The sequence below is a fragment of the Natator depressus genome, chromosome 25 (genome assembly GCF_965152275.1).
Source record: "Natator depressus isolate rNatDep1 chromosome 25, rNatDep2.hap1, whole genome shotgun sequence".
In the NCBI taxonomy this organism is placed as follows: Eukaryota; Metazoa; Chordata; order Testudines; family Cheloniidae; genus Natator; species Natator depressus.
This window is the reverse complement of record NC_134258.1, coordinates 6,074,937-6,096,982: the sequence shown is the minus strand read 5'-3', so window position 1 is coordinate 6,096,982 and position 22,046 is coordinate 6,074,937.

The window sequence follows — 22,046 nt, the reverse complement described above, 5'->3', positions numbered from 1 at the left end:
CCCACCCCCTTTTTTTTTTGGTATGATCTGGATCTTGGAGCCTCCCCAAAGTCCGGGATTATTTAAATCCAGGGGTTTGGGTTGGCCACTTCTCTGCTTTAGGGGATAGCAGAGACCTTGAAATCTGGATCCAGATTGCACTTTATTAGCTAACAGGTTCTAAATCTCTAGCCTAGTAAATGCTGCCTTATCTGCACCAGGGTTTTAAGCCTTGTCTAAACACAGGTGCTACATATGTTTAAGCTGGTCTGACTTTCACATGTGGGCGAGCTCTTGGAACATGTGGGTTAGAACGTGTTCCAGCACAGCTTGAAATCCAAGCCAAGGCGAGCACTGAAACAACCCGTGAGACCCATGTTAGGGGAAAACGGTGGTCCCAGCGTACGTCAGCAGTGAGAATGCTGCTCCCCAAGCTCTCGCAGCTAGACCATACTTTCTTATCCTGAGCGAGCGAGGCAAGTGGAGATTTCAGTGGAACGGATCAGCTGGGGTGGAATTTCCACCTTGTGCCTTCCTGGCCCCCACTGAGGCTGAGATCGGCCATGTCCAGGGAGCCATTTACAATGGGGGCGTCCCATGACGCGCTCCAACAGAGTTCAGCAGTGCAGTGCAGACGGGACTGAACTGCACTTTGTGTGGCCCCCTAGTCATGGACTTCTGCCTTCTACTTAGATGGGAAGCTCTTTGAAGCAGGGACTGTCCTGTTGTTCTGTGTTTGCAGAGCGCCTAGCACAGGGCAGGGGTGGGGGATCCTGCTCTGTGACTAAGGCTCCTAGGAGCTACTGCGATGCAACTGATAGTCCGAGGTGCAGGCATTGTAAACCCCATGCAGTCCCCTGTACATTGCACAACTGACCTGTGATTGGTGGAGGGGAGGGCCTGGAAGGTCACTTCTGTGTGCCAGCCAGGTTCCCCAACAGGTTGAATTTGGCTTATGATTTAGCTTAGGGTGGAGAGTCCAGGTGCTGGAGCAGCTGCTGGAAAAGGCTAGTTCCCCTTCAGGAATGACAAACTGCTTTCCACATGCCGGCTGCAGATTAGTGGCTCCAGCCTGTTCCCCCAGCCCTAGCATAAAGGGAGCTATAAAAGAGGTTAAAGTCACCTGACTCGTATCATTACCAGTTGGAATGCTCCCCGGGGCCTGCCTTTTACACCACAAGGGACTTGCTGAGCTGGTTCCTTCCACACCCCTGTTACCAAAGGCAGGCTGTAAATCTGCACTGAAAAAGGACAGGCCAATGTGCCAATCTCTCCACCCCCTGTTCAAAGTGTTAATTTCCAGGGCCATCCCTGTGCTCCAGCAGTTCCTGTTCTGCTCAACTCCCCCTCCCCCCAGCACAGTTTGCATTTCAGTTTCCAGATTGAGAATGAGCTCAAAAAGCTTTTTCCCTTTCTGCTGTATTATACCAGAGTAGGGCTCCCATGAGAAAACCCTTGGCTGCTGCCCAGAATAGTATGGGATCCTGCTCCATTATAGGATTAGTGTCGGGTGGGGAGGGGGGGAAATCTCTCTCCGCTCCTGTAAAACTTCAGCCAACTGTTTGTCTTGGAAGAAGAGAGGGTCCCGCCTGAAGGAATGTGTTTTAAAATGCAGATCTCGCCCGTGATTCAAGCTACAGGAGGCCCCATCCCAGTGAGGAGCAAGCATTGCCAAGGAGATCTCATTAATGGGGCGGGAAATAAGGAACCACTCCAAAGGGCGGTTGTGTCTTTGCGAAGCGAGGAAACGGGCACAGGGCCGTCAGTGGCTCAGAGTGGCTGGCTGGCTCCTACAAAGCATGTCCATGCAGCAGTGTCCTGGCCCATCCGGATGCCGTGTGACTCTCACCTGTTTGTGTATCTGTGTGCAGTGAGTGTCAGCTCCACACCCAGACAGCTGGGGATTAAACCCAAGACACTGCAGCACCTGATACACAAGCTGTACTAGTGGCCTCAGAGGAGTAACCCACTTAACTGCTACTAAGTAGCAAGCTGTTACAGTCACTGGGGGAGACATGGTCACATGCGCTTAGCCAGCATGTTACCAGTGCATCCAAGAGTTTTAAAAGAGCTGGTTGAGGAGCTCACTGAACCATTAAAGTTGATTTTTAATAATTCTTGGTATCCTAGGGAATTTCCAGAAGACTGGAAGAAAGTTAATATTGTGCCAATATCTGAAAAGACTAAATGGGATGGCCTGGGTAATTGTAGGGCTATCAGGCTGACCTCAATCCCAGACAAGATAATGCAGCGGTTGATATGGAATTTGATTAACAAAGTATTAAAATAAATTTATATTTTCCTCTTTTAAATCAGCATGGGTTTATGGGAACTAGATCCTGTCAAACTAAGTTGATCTTTGTTTATGCAATCACAAGTTTGGCTGATAACGGTAATAGTGTTGATGTAATATACATAGACGGCTGTAAGACATTTGACTTGGTACTACACAACATATTGATCGGAAACCTAGAAAGATATAAAATGAACATTGTACACATTAAATGGATCAAAAGCTGACTGATAGGTCATAAAATGTAATTGAGAAGGGGGAATCGTTGAGTCCCACAGGGATCAGTGCTTGGTCTACACTATATAACGTTAAAAATGGAAGAAAATGATCTGGAAAAAAATTAATGATCTAGAAGAAAATATAAAATCATCACTGATAAAGTCTGTAGATGCCAAGAACTGGGAGAGTGGTAAATAATGAAAGGACAGGTCACTGATTCGGAGCAATCGGGATGGTTTGGTAAACTGGGTGCAAGCAAACAATATGCCTTTTAATGTGACTAAATATAAATGTGTGCATCTAGCAACAAAGAATGTAGGCTGTACGTATAGGATAGGGGACTCTGAAAGATTTGGGAGTCATATTGGATCATCAGTTGAACATGAGCTCCCAGTGTGATGGTGTGGGTCAAAGGGCTCATGCAATCCTTGGATGCATAAACGAGGGAATCTTGAATAGGAGTAGAGCGATTATTTTACTCTGGTATTTGATATGGGTGCAACCACTACTGGAAGTGTGCATCCAGTTCTGGTGCCTACGATGCACAAAGGATGTTGATAAATTGAAGAGGGTTCGGAGAAGAGCCACGACAATGATTAAAGGATTAGAAAACCTGCCTTATCGTGACAGACTCACTCCATCTATTTAGCTTAACAAAGACAGTTAAGGGGTGACTTGATTACAATCTGTAAGGTTTTATGTAGGGAATAAATAGTTAATAATGGGCTCTTCAATCTAACAGAGAGAGGCAATATCACAATCTAATAGCAGGAAGTTGAAACAAGACCAATTCAGACTAGAAGTAAAGTGTAAATTTTTAATAGTGAGAGTAAATAACCCTTGGAACAATTTATCCGTGGTGGAGTCTTCATCACTGGACATCTGTCAATCAAGATTGGCTGTTTTTCTGAAAGATCTGCCCTGGGAATGATTGTGGGGACAGTTCTCTGGCCGGTGTTTTACAGGGGGTCAGATTAGATGATCACATTGATCTCCACTGGCCTTGGAATCGATTGATCTAGTGCAGTTGGGGATTCCCAAAGCACCTGTCACTGCTTCTCAGCTTTATTGCTGGGAACAGGGCTTTGTGGCAGATGCCAAATGAAGGCATGGCATGGTGAGATGGCTGTGCGAGAACTGATTGCTACTGGGAAGCTTTCTGTCTGTGCTGGAGACAGTATGCTGTGGCCAGTGCGGGTTCAGTTGGCCCTGAGTTGAAGATCTTTACCCATGTGTTGCAATAACGGATACAAGAATGATTGCAAAGCACCTTGAATTGCTGTGGGGTGCTGATGTGGAAGTTCAGACAGCCTTTATGCTGCAGCTTGCATAGGAGGCCTCATGCAAGAAGTTAAATCCCTTCCATTAGGGAACCAAACACACTGAGGAATGGGGAAGTAAGTCAAGCAAGTTTTATTTCCCCAGGATGTTACAAATTAACCTTGGCTTCACCAGCACTATATAGGACAGCGTACTGTAACTGTCCGGAGTATAGTAGCACTGAGAGGCAGGCCCCTTTGTGTCAGGGGCTGTACAGATACAGAGCGAGGGCAGATCTCTCTGTGGGAGGGACAGTCCTTGCCCTGAAGAGCTTACAGTCTAAATAGACAAGGAGGACAAAGGGCAGCAGGAAAAACACATCCAGAGAGGGGAAGGGACTTGCCCAAGGTCACAATAGCGGGTCAGTGGCAGAGCTGCAAATAGACCTCTGGTCTCCTGAACCCCAGGTCCTCCAAACCACCCCAGCTGCTGTATACTAACCTAATGTATCAGCTGAAGGACAGGGCTGCGTCCACAATCAGCTGTTGGATGTGATGGTAGCGTTTCCTGAAAGCGCTCAAAGAGATGCATGTGGGGGTGGGGGGAAATCTGTGCTGCAGCCTCCTCTGGGGAGGAGCACAGCCCCAGTGTAACAGCACCATGCCCAAGGGCAGCAGGTGAAGAAGGCCTTAGCCAAACCCAAGAACAAGGGGAGTCTGGGGTAAACCAGAAATTAAGTTCCACCAGATATTGGAAAATGCTGGGTATTGTATAAATCAAGCTATGCCTGCAGTGAAGGAAAACACAGTCCCTTTAAAAGGGGTCAGAGACCAGTATCCTGCCCTGGGTTTACACTGCAGACTGGAAACCCCCCCCCCCCCCCGGGGGAAGGGGGAGTAATGAGAGCCTGAGACAGTGCCGTTCGGAGGCCAAGGAATTGGAATAGTCCCATGGCAAATTCATCATAGGACCAGAGCAGCACCACTGCTCACAGCCTAGGGGAATCAACCATGTGATCCCTTGCTACACTTCCCCTAGGACGACTGTGCTCTGTGACAGGTTTCAGAGTAACAGCCGTGTTAGTCTGTATTTGCAAAAAGAAAAGGAGGACTTGTGGCACCTCAGAGACTAACCAATTTATTTGAGCATAAGCTTTCGTGCATCCGATGAAGTGAGCTGTAGCTCACGAAAGCTTATGCTCAAATAAATTGGTTAGTCTCTAAGGTGCCACAAGTCCTCCTGTTCTTTGTGCTCTGTGGTGGACCCTGCTGATTCCCCACCCCCAGTGGCTAGAAAAGCACCTTGAGAGCTATAATGCTATCCATGCAACAGGGCTGATAGGCTCCTCTGGGAAAGGGAAACCCTGCATGCAGAGGGAGCACACGCTTGTGAGTCAGAAGATCTGGCTTTTCCTTCCCTTCACTGCCTGTGACTTATTGGGCCTGCTTCTCCATTGACCTCATTCAGAGTGAAGTCCTGCCCCTCTGGTCTCATGGTACAGGATAATAAAGGCCCACTGAGTCGGATTTTTCTCTCACTTGTTTTACAGCAGCGTAAATGCCCTGATTTCAGTGGAGCTATTCCTGCCCTGCTGTGAGGGGGATCAGAATCAGGCTGAATCTTGGGACATCGCTTCCCCAGCTAGAGGAGGAGGAGAAGGGTACTGACCTGTCTCCCAGAAAGGGCTAAGACATAAGAACAGCCATACTGGGTCAGACCAAAGGTCCTTCCAGCCCAGTATCCTTTCTTCCAACAGTGGCCAGTGCCAGGTGCTTCAGAGGGAATGGACAGCACAGGTAATCATCAGGTGATCCATCCCCTGTCGCCTATTCCCAGCTTCTGGCAAACAGAGGCTAGGGACACCATCCCTGCCCATCCTGGCTAGTAGCCATTGATGGACCGATCCTCCAGGAACTTCTCTAGTTTCTTTTTGAACCCTGTTATAGTCTTGGCCTTCACAACATCCTCTGGCAAGGAGTTCCACAGGTTGACTGTGCATTCGTGTTTATAAAGTGCTCTCACATCCTCAAGTGGAAGGCTTTGGAGAAGGGTGGAGTGTCATTGCTGGGCTGAAAGGTTCTTGGAACCCCACAGTAACCAGCCATTCCTGTGCGTGTTCTGCTCATTTCCCCCAGGGCTGACTTTGGTCCCATGGGTGTCCAGTGGCATATGAGCCTTGGAACAGGTGGAGCTAGGTGGCTGGTTTGTGTTCCGGTTTAAAAGCCATCCCAATTTTAACAGGATGAACTTCATTTTCTTTCCAACCTCCCGCACAGGATGCTTCCAGCCCAAGCCCCTCCTTCATGTTCATTTATTTATCAGCAGGTTCGCTTTGCCAAAGAAATCAACCCAGACCTTTTTTTATTTTATTTTATTTTAAAGCCACAGTCGGACCTTCAGCTCCTTCTGACTTCATCTCAGCTGGAGAGAATGGGACATGGCAGGTCTGCCAGGCCAAGATCCCAGGGCTCCTTGTGCAGCGTCAGGGTCCCTGGAACTCTTTGCCCTGTTCACCCATTGTGCTTCTGTGTGGCACCTACAGGTGCCAGGCAGGGTCAAACCCTTGGCGCTGTGAGCTCCTATGCCTACCCCCAATCCTCCTGGTTTAACAAGCCATGCAGCGTGAAAGCCATTTGGGTTTGTTTGTGTTGCTCTTTTCCCAATCTTTAAAGAATGAGGCCAATTCCTTGGGCTGTCCGGGGTTCCCAGCTGTGATTCAATCCCATATGCCACATTCAAGGGGTGGCAGCGTGGTGGGGGGAGAGGCATGAACTGGAGCTAGCTGCTTCCTGTTCACAGGGCCCCCACTGGGACAAAACTCAGGGTGCATGGGGGGCCTGGGGACTTGAACCAGCTTGATGGATAGCGTAGCTGTTCCAAAACTTTTCCCAGCCCTGGAAGCCAGAAGAGGTGGGGTCCCCTCTGTTGAACATACAAGTACTGCTCAAAGCAATAGTGGTGCAGATCCATGCACAGCCGCAGCTCTGCTCTGCAAGGGCTCAGTGCCTCGATTATGGCCATGGGCTCTCCCCGACGCTAAGTGGAGGAGACAAGAAAGTGGTTAACCCTCAAGCTGTCCGGTGCCAAGAAAGCATTTTACCAGCATCTCTCATGATAGCCCCAGGGTTCAAAGGAATAATAGCTGGACAGTGCACTAAGCCTCTCTGAGGGAGGAACATATGGCAGTTAATTAAATGGAGAGGAAGCGTGTCTTGTCCCATGCCAAGGAGTCAGGCCGTGTGTTCCCATGCAGTAATCTGGGCCTCTAGGACTCGGAGAATGACAGTAGAGATGATCCTGGAGCTATGGATGATTCCAGGAGGAGGACTGTGGGTTACAAAACACGCCTTATGGACAGTTTGCATTAGGGCAGTGTTAAAGGGACACCCAATAGTGAACACGACCAAGGCCAGTAATGCCGACAGGGCATGGATTATATGCCTATTTCTTACTGTACGCCAAACGCATCACCACTCTGCCTTAGTTCCCCCATTCAAGAGGGATGTGTAAGCCAGTGGGGTAGCGCACCAGCCCCTCAGGGATCGATGCCCCCTCAGCAGTGTTTCAGGCCCTTCCCTTGGGGGTAGAGCAGATCAGAACCCCCTCACCTCTCCCCGAGCAGTTGAGTCAGAGTTTGCCAAAGTGTAACGTTCCATGGAGAGGGTTCCATTTCAGCTCAGTGCCTCTGGAAAGCGGGCACAGTTCTGACAAAAACATACCTGGATTTCCTGCCAGCCCACCCACCCTCTGCAGCCCAGACTCACAGGGCTCATCACTCCAGGGCAACCCACCAGGCAGACTGCCCCACAGCCAGGCACTGCCATTCCCCTTAAAGAGACTGGAGATTTTTGGTTGGCGTTCCAAATCAGAAGCAAACCGGGTTTCCACAATAGCAAAATTCTCCATAAGGCAGGATCTCCCTCCCCTCCACCCAGCACACGCTTTTTTGGTTAAACAGAAAACTTGGGCAAAGGACCAAAATATAGTAGTTCCTCCTCCACCCAACACGAGCGCAGTTCCCAGACGCTTTTCCCTCACCTCTCTCAGGCCTTTGCCCTGGCCTAGCGCCCCCCACTGGAGCCTTTCAACTTCCCCTCTCTGTAGCTCCTCCTATCTGGGAGTCATGCAATAACCACTGTCCCACCTCTTCCCTGCAGGATTTTCACTGTCCTTAATAAGGACCAGGTGCTCGTCAGGCGATCACCTGACCCCTTAGAGACAGCTAATTAGTCACAGCTGGGGCTGGGCCCCTCTCCCCTTAAATGGGCAGTCATCCAGTGACAGGATGACAGACATTTCTCTTCTGCTGTTCTTGTCTCTCCTCCTCATCTCCTCCTACTCTTGCCTTTGCCTTTTAAATTCTTTCTCTCTACTTGTATTTACTTTTGGCTTTTTATAGGCACAGTGACAGCTGTAGTTAAGGGGCCCACAGGTTTTCATTCTAAAAAGTCCTTTCCAATGTCTTATAACTTACAGAGGTTCTCGCTTGTCTCTCTCACCAGCAGTGGTCCAAGAAAAGATATGACCTCACCCACCTTGTCTCTCTAATATCCTGGGACCGACACAGCATGTGGGTTGTGGCTGACATTTCTATTTAGGAGCTCGTACGACATCCCCATGGCATCACACAAACATGAATAAACAGAGCCTCTGGTGCAGGGAGATGATATGATAATCCCCATTTCACAAATGGAGAAACTGAGGCACAAAGCAAGCACTTGCCCAAGGTTCCACAGGTCGTTTGTGAGAGAGCTGGGAATTGACCTACCGTCTCCTGTAGGCCAGGCTTTGGCTTTAACCACAAGACCAACCTTCCTGGCATGTCTGTTCTTCCAGGAGTGATTTTTTTCTGTTTAACTTTGTGCAGTGCTTGGGGATAGAGCTGTGTGAGCGACCGCTATAGAAAAGGGAGTTTTCTTGCATTGTAGCTCCTCCGAGTTCTGTTGGTTGTGCAGAAACTTGTCATTCAAACCAGTAGCGTAGCTGGGAGGGGAGCGGCCAGGCGGCGCCCCAGGTCTTCGGCGGCTCTTCGGCGTCAGGTCCTTCATTCGCTCCAGTCTTCGGCGGCACTTCGGTGGCAGGGGGAGCGTCCTTCAGTGTCGCCTAAGGCTGGAGCGAGCAAAGGACCCGACGCTGAAGTGCTGCTGAAGACCCCGGAGCGCCGCCGGGTGAATACAAGTGGGTGGCACCCTTTTTATCTCCGCTCCCCCGTGTTTTCTCCACCTGGCTACTGCATGTAGGATAGTGACCTCTGGTAAATTTCCCCCTCCCTGGAAGAGGTCCATCTTTGGCCGTTTGCTTTGTAACTGGGTCCTTTCTGGATTGTACTTGTGCCATTAAGGCTACTAGACAGTAAGTTACAAATGTTGCCAAAATGAGAAATCACTTGTATTGAGCGGGGCCTTCAACATTTTTTTATGAGAAGAACTGGGACTGTCCCACTCCTCATGGGAGTCAGAAGTTCCAGTGCTTCTCTGGAGGTCCCATCAAACTTCTGTACAACCTAAGCTTTCACCCTCTAAAGAGGGGAAACGGTTTCTACCCTTTGCTGTTGTGAATACAACTGTCTGATGCTGGGCCAGCGCTCTGATAGACAGACTGACTCCATAGCTCTAAGAGGCATAGCCTGCCCCATTCAACTGTGGAGCCTAACAACAGCAATGTAAATATCAGTGTAACCCACACACCTTCTGGGGGTGGGGTTCTGTCCCATCCAGTGGCACTGAGACCACTTAGAGAGAAAATGAGTCTGCTCCATAGCCTTAGCTAACAGTTGGTGGGTTTTTAGCTCATTCAGTAGAGGCTCATGCACTAAGCTCCCGAGGTCCCTGGTTCAATCCTGAGGACAGGGCGTTACATCAGCACGAATGTTTTCACTGCTGATCATTTTAGCAGAAGACTCCAGCCCTTCTGGGGTTGTGACCAGAGCTTGGAAGGCTCCCACTTTATTCCCGCAACATTTCTCTCCACAGCATTTTATACTCTAGACTCCTGCAGGAATCATCTGATTACAGCAGTGCCACCAGTGGAAAGAATCAGCTAGTGCCCCATCTACTGTGGGTGGGAAGGGATGTTTTTGGCTAAGGGGGACAAGGCACAGACATCTGCTCTGATCAAATGTGCTTGGGTTTTTTAATGACCACACAGAGCCTTGGCTTGGAAAGGTTTTATCTGAAACATGCAGTAAATTGTGTGGATCTAGGTATACCGGCCTTGGAAGGAAGAAGGGCAGAGCTAGCTTGGATTTATACCTGTGATTTTGAGGATTCTAGTTATTTCAAACCTGGGGATTATTCTTACTCAACCATCCCTCCTGCACGACGATTCTATGCCCCATCACGTATAACGCGTCCCCAGCTGGATTTCTCTGTTCTGCACATGCACGCAGGGATAGCTCTGTCATTATCTGTGATCATGATTATTATATTGTTCCTCTGACTATAAATAACCTCATCTGCTCCCTCCTCCCACTACTACATCCTTCCTCCAAGTCACTTGGCTCTCTGTGTGTCCTCAGCTGCGCTGCATTTGTATGTGTTCCCTCCGGCAGGCAGAAGGGCAGCCACCCATGCATGCTGGACTCCTGCCTCTTAGCAATCTGGAAATGGACCCTGCTACTTTCCCTTTTCCACCCATTTACTCCATGCATGACTGGAAATGCTGAAAGGCCTTTTCTCAGATCCAGAGAGAGAGCTTACTGCAGATCTAGCAGCAGGAGAGAGGCCCACTCCGGTGGTTCTGGCATAGGCGCCGATTCCGTGGGTGCTCCGGGGCTGAAGCACCCATGGGGAAAAATTAGTGGGTGCTGTGCACCCACTGGCAGCCAAGCTCCCCCCCCACTTCCTCCTCCGTCTCCTCCCCTGAGCGTGCCGCGTCCCCGGTCCTCCACCTACCTCCCAGCCTGCCCGCCTGGCTGCCGCCAAACAGCTGTTTGGCCGCTCCTGGAGCAGGGGGAAGGAGCAGGAACGTGGGGCACTCAGGGAAGGAGGCAGGGCCGGTGTGGGGATTTGGGGAAAGATTCGGAATAGGGGCAGGGAGGGGGCAGAGTTGGGGCGGGGACTTTGGGGAAGGGGTTGGAATGGGGGCGGGGCAGGGGTGGAAGGGGTGGAGTCGGGGCGGGACCGGGGACAGAGAGGAATTGAGCACCCACCGGAGGGAGCAGAAGTTGGTGCCTATGAGTTCTAGAGGCCCACATACCAGACCGGAGATGTTGGACTCAGGAGCGGTCTATGCGGATGGTATGGATTCGGTATACACAATGCGGCAGGAGCCCACAAACAGCTTGGCAAGCCCTGCCCTTTCAGGGCTGCTGTGTCAACTTCACACTCATAATAATCACTCTTAAAAGACCGGTGAGCAGTAATAATATCTGTCAGTGATTAGCATATAAAATACTAATTCACAATCACAGAATTCTTGGCATTATTCAATCAGTGGATCCACAGCACTTTCCAAAATCCGTAAGAACAAGGGGCCCCCCCCAGTGCAGACAGCGCTAGGTCGACGGGAGAATTCACCTGTTGACCTAACTCCCGCTTCTTGGGGAGGTGGATTAACTACACGGACAGGAGAACCCCTCCCATCAGGATAGGGACCATCTTCAGTGAAGTCACAGTGAAGTGCAACAGCGGCCTAGGAAGGCACTCAGCGTCCCACAGCGAAATACAAGATGGACTAGATAGTTCAGCATAAGGTGGGCGGTGAACACTTCTACTGTCACAGGACAAAGGAGGGTGAGCTACAGATTGTTGTAATGAGCCAAAAAGCCAGTATCTTTATTAACTCCATGATTTTTAGCATCTAACGAAGTTACAAATTTAAACTCCCAGGCATGGGCGGCAGGTGAACCCCTGCTTTGGGGAGGCTAGCCTGACGGCCGTGCCTCTTCCACTTGAGGCCCCGCCCCCGCACACCGGAGGGTCAACCCCCACCCCCATCAGGAGGAGCCCTGAGGGCCTCCCACCCCAGCCACAATGGGCTGAGCCCCCACCCCGAGCATGGGCCAAGCTGCTGACCCCCCTGAGCGTCAGGCTGCTGGTCCAGGCCGACTGCAGCGCCGGGCCAAGCCACCAGCCCCCTGAGCGCCAGCACTGGGCCAAGCCGCTGGCCCCCTGCCCCTGAAGGCCCCCTGGCTGAGCCCCTGGCCCCCTGAGCACCTGGCCCAGCGTCCCCCCTCCATTGCCAAGCCACCCCCCCGCAAGCACCGGGCCAGCCTCAGCGCCTGGACGAGCCACCTCACTCCCCCACCAGATGCCGCCGGCCGCTGGCTTGCCTCATCCCTCCTCACTCCCCCTCCCAAGAGAAGGAGGGACGCAGCGGGGACTTCCGGAGGGGTGGTGGTGGTGGAATGGAGGACTTACCGGCAGCCAGAAGCAGCAGGCAGCGAGGGCCTCGGGGAAGGGGCAGGGGCACCACGGCCCAGGCGTCCAGCGGCAGGTCGGCGGCAGCTGCACCAAGCATTCCCTGGCCCAGTATACCCACCGCCCACGCTCCCAGGCTCGCCTTTTGAAGGCGTTGGGCAGGTTTCCGTTGAGGACGAGGACTGAGAGGTCAGATATGGAGTGATCGCTATGTGGAAAGTGTTTGCCCACAGCGCGATAGGGTGTTTTTGTCTGCACGAGTTCATTCGAGAGCGTAGTGACTGTCTGGCTTCACCCACACAGCTGTTATTGGGGCATTTAATGCACTGCATGAGGTTTACCACGTGTTGTGATGGTCATGTGTAGGACCCGTGGGTCTTGAAAGATGTGTTGTGGGGGGAAGGGGGCGAGCATTGTAGCAATCAAGCGAGGTCTGCAGGTTTTGCCTCTGTTATGGCAGGGGCTGGTGCCGCTTTGAGTTGGTGGGTCCCGGTCTGTGATGATGATTCTGATGATGAGCTTGGAGAGGTTCGAGGCGGGGGGCGTGTTTCACAGTGCTCCCTCTAATTTTTTACGTCCATGTGCGGAATGAATTTTGTTATGTGCCCACTATGGAGGTGATGTGTGGTAGGGGTAGGGCAGAGGGGTTTGGAGTGTGGAAGGGGCTCAGGGCTGGGGCAGAGGGTTGGGGTGCGGGGGTGAGGGCTGTGGCTGGGGGTGCAGCCTCTGGGGTGGGGCTGGTGATGAGGGGTTTGGGGTGTGGGAGAGGGCTCAGGGCTGGGGCAGAGGATTGGAGCATGGGGGGTGACGGCTCCGGCTGGGGGGTGAAGGCTCTGGGGTGGCGCCGGGGATGAGGGGTTTGGGGTGAAAGCTGCCCCGGGGCTGTGGCAGGGAGAGAGGACTCCCCCCAGCCCTCTCTCGCCGCAGCAGCCCAGGCTGGCGGAGGGGCGCCTCTCGCTAGCCACGGCAGCTCCGGGGCTGGGGCTGGGGAAAAGGCGTCTTTTGCCATCTGCATGGCCGCACAGCTTAGGGGGAACTTAGGCCAGAAGAGGAGATTCAGGAACAATTTCTTCAGGACACAGTCCCCATCGAGTATGGGCTATAACTGTTTAGCGATACCCCATACGGGTTGCAGCGTGGGGTGGTAGCTGACAACTATGGGTGTGCAGTAAGAGGGTTTGGGGTTTTTTTTCTGTATTGGCGCGGGCGCTCTCAGGGTATTTGGTGGGCCCGCTCCATGATGCGACCTACTTCTCTGGTGGAGGGTCCTAGTTTGGCGAAGGCGGGTTTACGTGTGTTAAGAGGGTGTGTCCCAGACTTCTTCCTCCGAGCGTGTTCTGTGGTAGCTGAGTGACACAGCGATTTAGCCAATCGCCACTGACCAGATCAGGCCACATCAGCTGATCTGGGGCCTCATGGTCCCATGACGGAGGATGCTGGGGGAAAGTGCAGAAAGGAAGAACTCTCCACTCACCCGAGGGAACATGTGAGCCAGGCCCACTTCTGCATTGACTCACAATTCAGAGTCAAAGCAGGCCCCGGTCCAGCAAAGCACAGGGGCAAACTTAACTCTAAGCTCCATTGATTTCAATGGGTTGACTCATGCTTAACGTTAAGCATGGGCTTAAGTGCTTTGCTGGATTGGGTCTCTCAAGAGTCCCCTGGCCAGTGACTGGATTTGCTACAAGGCCAACTCTGCTCCTACTGAAACCAGCAGGAGTTTTGCCTCTGCCTCCAAAGAGAGCAGGATCCACCCAAACCTGTGTCCTGAACATGTCTACAAATGGGCCTGGAAGCAGGAGCCTTAGAGGCTGTAGGTTTCTGCAGCTACTGGCAGAGGCGGTGGGAGCCGGGCTAGCTTTGGCTCAGCGGGAAGTTACTCTTTGCAGAATTTACTTGGCCTTACGCAGTCTTCCCCTTTATGGGGAGCCAGGTGGAGTTTTTGATTGTTACATCCTGGCCTGCATGAACCAGGCATGTGTTGAAATGTCTGTACCCACAGGCTGCATAAAATATTCCGCAGTTATTTGAGCTGCACCTGATCACCTGCAATGGGTACAATTTTCAAAGCCGGGAGCCTGACGGTAGGCTCTTGAATCCACTCCACAGCTGAACTTTAGGCACATAAGTCTGAAAATTCTGGCCAATTATATTGCCATTGTTGCAACTGCTGTTCCAATCTGCACCTGTGTTTAATCAACGCGTCTGGAGATAAGGCGGTGGAATATAACCAGCATGTCAGCTTTGGGAAAGACAGGTGTCTGGAAGCCTGTTTACCACTTCTGCTTAAGGTCCCCGTCTATAGTAATTTTAGAAAAATTGTACCGTTTAACTGAATCTATTTAAAATTGCCCTAGTTAAACCAGCGCAAACTCCCAATGCAGACACACAGAACCCAGCTAACCCTTGTTTAAATCAAGTGAGCTTAATCTGCCAGTATTCTGCAGTCCTTACTCAAGCAAAATTCCCATTGAAGATAATTATGTGTATGTCTATAAGAGCTTCCCCTGCCAACATAGCTACCGCCTCTTGTGGAGGTGGATTATCTACGCCGACAAGAGAGCTCTCTCCCGTCTGCACAGAACGTCTTCATTAAAGCTCTGCACCGATGCAGCATTTTAAGCGTAGACATGCTAATGGGAGCCAGAGCCTTTCACCTCTGTGTCACTGGTTCTAATCCCGCCCTCTGACTGAAAGTTGCTACCCTCTAGCAGCAACTGGGTGGGGTCACAGTAGTATGTAAGACACAGGAGGTAACTGTCCCTCTCTACTCAGCCCTGGCGAGGCCCTGGCTGGCGTACGGTGTCCAGTTCTGGGCACTGCACTTTAGGAAAGATGTGGACAAACTGGAGAGAGTCCAGAGGATAGTAGCTATGAGGACAGTCTAAATAAACGGGGCATGTTTAATCTTGAGAAAAGAAGACTGAGGGGGGACCTGATATCAGCTTTCCAACATGCTAAGGGCTGATATATGTTGGAGAGAACAGTGATCAGTTGCACTCCATGTGTCATTGGAGGTTTTTAAGAAGAGGTTGGACAAACACTTGTCCGGGGTGGTCTAGGTTTACTTGGTTCTGGCTCAGCACGGGAGGCTGGACTAGATGACCTCTCAAGGTCCATTGCATCCCTACGTTTCTGTGATTCTAATGAGGTGCAGGCCTTTATCCAGTTCCAAGTGGGACAGATGTCCCCATCATAACTGGGCGGTGTTAACAGGGGGGGGTGAAAGGTGGCTGAAACTCATCCCCAGAGATGAGTGCTCCTTAGCAGGGCTGAGATGTGTTGGCAGGGTAGAAAGGTGACAGGCATCTTGGGAATAGAAGGGCTAGCCACGGAACGGGCTGGGGGCAGCTTGCCCTGCTCCTGGCTAAGGAAAAGAAGCTGCCAGAGTGCAGTGCTGGGAAATCGGATCATCCCATGAATGTTAAAGGTGACCCAAGGAGAAACCCAAACTCCATCCCCACAATTTCTACAAAGCAGCGGGGCAGCGTTAAAAGCCTGGATGTCTCCGGAGGCCATGTGAGGCTACGGGGCTTTCTCAGCAGACGCTGAATCTTGAACGGCTCAGCCCAGACCTTCAGCTGCTGTAAATGGGAGTTGATCCATCCACATCAGCAGACCTACACCAGTTACAGCAGCAGCTGAGCATCTGGCCTCTCCTCTTCCCACTGTCAAAGCTCCTCTTTGGCACCAGGCTGCAGCCCTTTGCTCCAGAGTCCTCATGACTGTTGCTTACCCTGCTCTCATGCTATTGCCTTAGTGGTCACTCCAGTGCCCGCAAGGTCAGACACTGGCCCACAGTGAGCAGGGCCCTGGAGGAAGGGGAAAAGGTGGCTGCAGGGCCATTTCTCTTGGATCTCACTCCTCCAGTGACACAATGAAAGTCACATACTTGGGAGAGCAATGTTAGTAGCGCAAAGGAGGCCAAGCTCCCAGCAAGGAGAGGGTGGGGGCTGCAGCACCCTCTCCCCCTGGCTGATTAACTCTCACTCTGCACCCGAGGGGGATTTGCCGGACGGCATTACTGTCTGGGGACGATGCTGTCAGGTGTAGGAGCCAGGCCTGCTCTGTCCTCCATTTAATAAGGGGACTGTGTGAAAGGGGAGGATCACGGAAGACAAAGAAGCTGCAGAAGGAAGCAAAAATCAGTGGCGGTGAGGGGAGAGAATTTAAATAGATGCCAGATTCAGAGACATTCACTGTGTGGCTGAGAGTAACATGAAATCAGCTGTGCTGTGTGCTGCCGTGGAGTGAATAGAGCCCTTGTACAATATCCAGCTCAGCGTGCCAGCAGCCCCACACCCCGCTCTGCTGGTGCACCACAGTCGTGACTCGCAGCCCCCCACCCTCCAGCTCCAGCCCTGAGCTCCCGGACCCACAGCATCTCAATCCTGACCCCACCCTGCTCTTCCAGTCTTGGGCCCCTCTCACACAGCTCTGCTGATGCACTGTGATTTTAACCTGCAGCACCCCTAGCTAGTCCAGTCCTGGACCAGCCCAGCTCTGCTGATGCCCTTCAGTCCTGATTTTTGTTACCCCCTGCTATCCCAGGCCCGGTACTCCACCCAGCTCTGACATCGCAGTGATGGTAACAATACCTGGCCCATCGCACCTTCCATCCAAGGACCCGGAAACCCGGAAGCACTTTATCAACATTCGCCCTTCAAGCAAGGGATCCCCAGGTTACAGATGGGGAAACCGAGGCAGCGCGTTGCAGGCCACGTAGCGAGCCAGTGGCGGCGCCAGAAACAGAACCCAGGAGTCCTTGATTCCCTGCCCGCTCCTCTGCACCATGTTGGCCACCTCTCAGGGGAGCAGCCACCGAGGGGCTGCACCGTCAGCCAGGCAGGGAGCTTCCTGCTCGCACACCTGCAGGACAGCACCTGGTGGCTACAAGCAGCTCTCATCTCCTAGGCCAGTCAGGGCATGAGTCAGGCCAGGCACAGAGCTTGCCCTCCTGGCCCAATTTGGAAGAGCAGCGCCATCTAGTGGACATTGAGGCCAGGGAAAGGCGAGAGTTGGATGCTCCAAGATGGATGCTTCAGGGTGTCTCTGCTGAGGCTGGTCCTCCTGGAAATAGCAACTGCAGTTGTTTGCTGCTTGGTCCTGTACAGCTGAGCACACCCATGGCAGGCCCGGCACGCGCTAGTGACAGAGCCCGGGGGAGACGTACTGCACAGGCTCGGAGCCTCGCCTCTCATCGAGTGATCAGAACAAGAGGCTGGGAGTCAGGACTCCGGGGTTCTATTCCCAGGCTCTGTCAATGACTCGCATGAACTTGAGCAAAGTCATTTCCTCCCCTGCTTTAAGTTCCCCGTCTTTTAAACAAGGTCGGAAGAACAGTTGGGCCCCACCACCCGGGGCTGGTGTGCTGCTTGAGTCCGTATTGGTGGAGCACTGTGCGGTTCGGAGCCAGGGTGACCCCCCGATCATCTCGTTAGCTGACCATTCCCGGATTTGGCATCCCCTCACCCACACTCAGCTGCTGGGAGGCCCAGCGGGACCTGTGCTGGCACTAAATGCACTGTCTCTTTGTGCTAGCCTCTTCCAGCATCCACCCCATGAATAACGGGGAGCAATCCACAACGCCTGGCAGGCAAGGGACCAGCAGAGAGAGCCCAGCTGGGCCTTGCAGCACTGGGGAATGCGTGGGAGACTGAGTCAGTGCAAACCCCCTGGAGCTGAGGTCCTCTAAGGATGGGCAGTGCAGAACCAGTGGGATGAAAGCAGAGAGCAGGAAGGGTGAGGACTAGTCACAGAAGCCCAGATCCTCAAAGCTATTTACGGTCCAGTGGAAGTTAGGAGCCTAAATCCTCATTTTAGGAGCCTAAATCCTCGGGCCCCTTTTTGACCCGAGCAGCTAGTCAAAGTTTGGGGCCCTGTGCGTGTTCCGTTCTGCTTGGGCACGTACAAAGTGATGGAGTCTGGTATTTTCTTTGGTGCAGCTTTTTTTAATACAAAGAATGCACCAAGCCCTTTGTCTCTGAACGCAGAAGGAATCAAGCAGCAGGAAACAGCTTTGTTTGCTCCTAGCCTCTTTTAGCCTGCACCCAAACCAAACCTCTTCCCCGGTTTTCTCTAGGGTCAGCCCCTGACCTTTCAGCCGCTCCTTCAAGCTGTCTCTCGCTGTACGTTCTTGTTGCAGTTCCTGTGTGATGGCTTCTCCCCACACAGCCCCTCACCCAAAACAATACTCAGCCAAAAGCTCCTGGGTGGGTTCACACACACCTTTGGTGGCGTGGCCAGGTGCCTGGTTTTTGATGGGAAAGTCCGGTTGAAGAGGGGACCTGGCAGTGTCCAGTCAGATGTACTGACTGGACACCGGGTAAGCGCTGGGTGATTAACCTGCACCAGCCTCTGCTCGGCCGGGGCTCCCTCCTATCTGCAGCCAGGCTCCTTGTCGGGCTTCAGCAGTTCCCATCCCAGCCCCGGAACAGAGGGAGCCCAGCTTGGGGGGAGAGGGAGGTGGAGATGGTCCAGAGAGGAGGAAGGGGCGGGCAGAGCCGTGATTTACAGGAGGAGAGGGGAAGAGGTGGAGCAGGGGCAGGGCCTCAGGGGAAGAACCAGAGAAGGGGGCGGGGCGTGGGGGAAAAGGTGGTGCAGGGAGGGGGGTTCGGGGGCAGAGGTGGGGCGGGGGCAGCGCCTGGGGGAAAAGGCGGGGCAGGGGTGAGGCCCGGAGGGAAGAGGCAGGGCAGGGGCAGAGCCTCAGGGGCCCAGTTATCAGCCATTAGAAAATTTGCAACCTTAACCTTTGGCCTTATGCTTACAGTTACGTTAAGGATGAGTTCACACCAAACAATCTCAATGGGGTTTTAATTAATCCAGCTCATGACAATACTTTTGAGGATTTGGCCCTTTCTCCTAAACCCAGCTTTTCTTTTCAGAGCATTGCCCAGCCGCTCGCCTCCTGGCCCTATCTATGGTGCTGCTAGGGCCCTCATCCCCACCATCTAGCTGGGAGGCAGGGCTATTCTCCCCATTTCACAGATGGGGAACTGAGTCACAGAGAGACTTGCCCAAGGTCACAATGAGAGTTTGTGGGAGCAGAGATGTGAACGCAGGTCACACAAGATCCATGCGTTCTCCCTAACTGCTAGACCACGCTTCCCCTAAAGCTAACTCCCTGCTGGCATCTGTAGTGGCCTCTGTGTCATTGCCCCAAAGCAGTGTCAAACTCAGTCAAGAAGACAGAAAATTCCTCCAAAGAGCAGGTTTGCAGAGCTGAGAGTCGCCAGGCATAACAGGGCCAGGGTGTGATCCACCCCGGGCTTCATTTTAAAGAGACAGGAGGGCATTTGTGGTGGGCCACTGCACTGGGTCACAGCAGCTGAGAGGGTTCCCTTGTGGGCAATGCAGCTAGCGAAGTGTCTGTTGACCCTGGCTGACCCAGGACAGTCCTGGTTTCCCTGTGTCTCGGGAGCAACTCCGGGGACCCTGGAAGTACCCTGGTTTTTCATTTCAACAACTGAAACATTTTGGATATTTTAATACTAAATGTTTGTCCAAGAGACGTTTGCACCGAGCGGCACTGGCTCGGCTCTGCCAGGAGCTTGGAGCCCAGCGGAGGACTGGAAGGAGCATTCAGCATGGGTCCAGAGAGGAGTGGAATGAACATAGGTGTCAGTCTTTCGCTCAGAGTGGCTGTAAACCGCCCTTGGTAAACTCATGAAGTTGGGGAGGATTTTCCTCGCTTGGAGAAATCTGTTCCTGTCGCTGGGGCTGCAGCTGTGTGTGATTTTTTTAAAAGGGCACCTCTGTCTGCAGGGAGAGTTCACAACCCTACAAAGTGGCCCTTCAAATCACCCAGGGGTTTGATCTCAAAAATAGGATCCCTTTAGCAATCAGGTGTCATCCTGGGACTGTCATAGAGGGGGTGAGTCATCCCTGAACTAGCTGATTAAGCCACAGGCGGGGATGAATCATTCCTGTGTTAGGCTCCTGCCAATCCATGAGCTGGTCTGGTGGCTCTCAGGGCAGGTATATAAGCCTCACAGGTGAACCAGCTGCTCAGTCTTATCAATGAGGTTCTTCATGGCTTAGAAGGGATGTCGCCTCTGCTGATAGCAGGGACAGCCTCCACAGGCCTCAGCCTGCTCCAGCCAGGCTCTGGCTTCCAGCCCTACTCTGGCCTCGTGCCAGCCCTGCTCTTGACTCCTGGTTCCAGCTCTGACCTGTAGCCCGCACTGCCATTGCTCCAGCTTGTAGGCCTGACCATCTTCGCCTCAGTTTCTGGCAGAGAAACCCAGAGGAAAAGGACAATTTCAGAAACACCATGGAGCTTAATGAGGCCTCCTCCTCCCTGGCCCTACATCTTGTGCGGTCACTTACACTACTGCAAAGCACTACCGTTCTGGTAGCATTTTATAACCGATTTGTACTGGTACAAAGTGTGGGCAAATGTTGACTCCAGCCCGGCTACTTTACCTCCTGAATGGAGGCAGGACATAATAATAACAACAACAATAATCCTGAACTCTTCTCTGGTGCTTTTTAATCAGTAGGTCTGAAAGTGCTTTACAAAGCATTAGCCCCATTGTTTTACAGCTTGGGAAACTGAGGCATGGCGGTGGGGAATGTGACTTGCTCAAGGTCACCAGCAGGGCCACGGCTGAGCTGGGAGTAGATCCCAGGTCGCCTGAGGCCCGGTCCTCTGTCTACTAGGCCACACTGCCTTGTGTGTACTTATATAGCATCAGTCCTCCAAGAATCTCAGAGCCTTATTAATTCAGCTTCACAACCCTTCAGTGTGGCGAGCTGTATCGTTTGCCCCATTTCACAGAAGGGGAAACTGAGGCACAGAGACGTGGAGGGGCTCGCCCCATCTCACCCACTAAGTCAGCGATACAATTATATCCTGTCTCTTCCCTATCAGGCTGGTGCTCTAGCTGTTATTGTTTGTATTACAGTAACACATCCAGGGCCCGGCCCAGCAAGGGTAACCAGTCTGCTTGGTGCTGTACAAACACTGATAGATTATTGGGGCCATTACAATCATGTAGGGGACAGGCCCTGCCCTGAAGAACTTACAATCAAAAGAAACAAGGCAGGCCAAAAGAACCAGAGAGAAACTGAGGTCTCCTAATTCCCAATTCTTGTGCCCCTACCCACTGGACCACACTGCCTCTTCTATCCATCAGCACCACGCTCTAGGCTTTTGCATTTGTTGGCTACGGGCTGTCATTTCTATTACATAACATGAACACAGTATAAATAAATGAAAAGGTCTGAATGGGCATGAGCTAAGTGGCTTTTGTTGTTCCCTCTCTCTCCTTCTAGAAGGAGCATTCACTGTATCAGATGCTGACACCAGAGGAGGTTGGGAGAGGAGCTGGTCAGGGATTTTTCAAAGAAACTTTTTCCCATCAGAAAATGCCCAGACGTTGGACCAGAACTTCTCCGCAGGAAATGGGCCGATTTGGCAAATTGCTCAACTCGAAAATCTTTTGGAAAAGACGTTGTGACAGTGTCGGGATGTTTTGTTTCGAGATTTTTCTAAACAAAAACAATTCCCGTTGCCCTTCGAGTTAGAGCAGCTGCTTTGTGGGTGACGATTGCTGCTTCCTCAAGGCAATTTCTTCCCATATTAACGCGGCAGCTTAATAGCTGCCACCAAGATGTTAGATCTTAGTGTCTTGGTCCAAATATGCACCTGGAGTTTGCAGGCCTGGATCGCTGTGGACCTGCACGTGTCATTCACACTGATGCACAGCAAGTGTGAAATGCCACCAGATCTGCAGGGTGGCGTTTTACCCCTCCCTGGCCTGGTTGTAAATGATGACACAAGTGGCAGGGTGACAGCGAACCAGGCCCGTGTAAGTCTATCATTTCACAGTTTAAGGCCAGAAGGGACCATCAGATCATTGAATCCGACCTCCTGCATAGCACAGGCCTTCAGTACCCCGCGATGAGCCCGATAACTTGAGTGGGACTGACCT